This window comes from Tachyglossus aculeatus, chromosome 11 (assembly GCF_015852505.1).
Source record: "Tachyglossus aculeatus isolate mTacAcu1 chromosome 11, mTacAcu1.pri, whole genome shotgun sequence".
NCBI lineage: Eukaryota > Metazoa > Chordata > Mammalia > Monotremata > Tachyglossidae > Tachyglossus > Tachyglossus aculeatus.
Genome location: NC_052076.1, coordinates 20,457,672 through 20,459,956, shown reverse-complemented (window position 1 = coordinate 20,459,956; position 2,285 = coordinate 20,457,672). Strand labels below are relative to the sequence as shown.

Here is a 2,285-nt window from a genome sequence, read left to right as displayed (position 1 = left end):
ACCCTGCTCTGGTCCCAACACTCATTCTAACATCAGAGACACACACACATCCATCGCCTCCAGGAATTGCCAGAGATTCATGTGGCACCCATGATGCAGTGTTTGACCCTTAACCCCTACCCGAAAGAAATGGCATCGTCTGAAGGACAATGAAGGCCTCAGATACAATCGTGGGATGGGGTCAGGAAAGAGCGTGCAGGGGGCGGCAGCCTGGTGCCAACCAATGCCCTCATGGCAGAGGGTGGTGCAGTTCTCATGGTATCCCAAGAGGAGCCAGTTAGTCCTCCACTGTCCAGGGGGGTCGACAGACAGGTTCGGATCAGCGCCGCGGCCTCCTGGGGACAGATGTGACCGTTGACTGGATGATGAGGTGTGCCCCAGCCCGCCCCCGGGGAGAGTGCTGGCCCATCACAGTTTAGGCAGTTGGAGGGGAGAAAGCGTGGATAGGTCTCCAACCGGGAGCTCAGGCCTCCAGCCGGGGAGCGAGAAGTTGTACGTTGGATAGGAGCCACTATCCGTTGGATAGGAGGGGTCACTCCGGGGCCAGGTGGGACTCAGTCACTGCGCTGAGTTGTTGATGAGAAGGATGAAGTGGATTGTAGCAGGGGATAAGGATCCCTTCACTATACACTATCAAGCGCTCAGTACAGCACGCCAGACCTAAGTGCTCAAAAAACACCATCGATTCCTCCCACTTGCCCAAAACAGAGTCCCAACAGCCCCAGGCCTACAACCTGATACTCACCGTCCTGTCCACACCCCGATGTCCTTGGGGAGGCAGGGAAGGATAAGGGAGCCAGGTCTCCCATGACACATCGGGGGCTCAGGTGCCTTCCTTGGTCCTAAGGATACATCACTTGTCAGCTGTGTGACTTTGGGAAAGTCACTTAACTTCTCTGTGCCTCAGTTACCTCATCTGTAAAATGGGGATCAAGAGTGTCTGCCCCTTATGGGACAACCTAATTACTTTGTATCTACCCCAGTGCTTAGAACAGTGCCTGGCACATAGGAAGCGCTTAAAACTGAGCATTATCATTATCATCACCGAGTCAGGCCTCAGGGCAATCTCCCTCCACCCCCCTGCTCATGTGAGGGGGTACTGCCTCCTGTGTCCAGCTCCATCTGTGCCCTCACCCCTCAGCTGGACTGATCCCTGAATGCTCACTGGAGAGAACAGAGAGGAGAGGGAGACCAAGAGAGAAGGCAGAGAGAGAAACAGAGAGGGCGACACGGAGGAGACCCCCTTTGAGAAAGAGACAGAGTGGCCACCACTCACACTCCCTGCAGGGGATACCCTAGCTAGCTTACACTGGGGGTCCGGCCTTGGGGTGAACCATCTGGGTTCCTCCCCGATATACCCACCCACACCCACTGCCCCAGGGTCTCACCTCTGAGCGGGCTGGTCTGGAAAGCTTCTCCAGGGAGGCAGAAAGAAGCTGGACTTCTGCCTTTTCTCCTCATGCAGCCAAGGCCCTGAAACTACTGACTAGAAGGGAAATGGGCATTAATATAAAGAAATAAAACCACGGATATGTACAGAAGTGTTGTGGGGCTGGGAAGAGGGATCAAATAAAGGCAGTAAGTTAGGCCAATGCAGAAGAGAGTTGAAGAAATCAATCAATCAATCGTATTTATTGAGCGCTTACTATGTGCAGAGCACTGTACTAAGCGCTTGGGAAGTACAAATTGGCATCACAGAGACAGTCCCTACCCAACAGTGGGCTCACAGTCTAAAAGGGGGAGACAGAGAACAGAACCAAACATACCAACAAAATAAAATAAGTAGGATAGAAATGTACAAGTAAAATAAATAAATAAATAGAGTAATAAATATGTACAACCATATATACATATATACAGGTGCTGTGGGGAAGGGAAGGAGGTAAGACGGGGGGATGGAGAGGGGGACGAGAGGGAGAGGAAAGAAGGGGCTCAGTCTGGGAAGGCCTCCTGGAGGAGGTGAGCTCTCAGCAGGGCCTTGAAGGGAGGAAGAGAGCTAGCTTGGCGGATGGGCAGAGGGAGGGCATTCCAGGCCCGGGGGATGACGTGGGCCGGGGGTCGACGGCGGGACAGGCGAGAGCGAGGTACAGTGAGGAGATTAGCGGTGGAGGAGTGGAGGGTGCGGGCTGGGCAGTAGAAGGAGAGAAGGGAGGTGAGGTAGGAGGGGGCGAGGTGATGGAGAGCCTTGAAGCCCAGGGTGAGGAGTTTCTGTCTGATGCGCAGATTGATCGGTAGCCATTGGAGGTTTTTGAGGAGGGGAGTAATATGTCCAGAGCGTTTCTGGA

At 53.9% G+C, this 2,285-nt stretch overlaps 1 long non-coding RNA gene across 1 annotated transcript; it reads right to left on the bottom strand.

Annotated features, from left to right (window-relative positions):
* Positions 1–252: 252 nt before the first annotated feature.
* LOC119935197 lies at positions 253–1,476 on the bottom strand. Its single transcript, XR_005453107.1, has 3 exons — positions 1,389–1,476; positions 746–842; positions 253–335 (listed from the first exon to the last, which is right to left on the bottom strand). It is a non-coding gene; the product is annotated as an uncharacterized LOC119935197 (long non-coding RNA).
* Between the last annotated feature and the right edge of the window lie 809 nt (positions 1,477–2,285).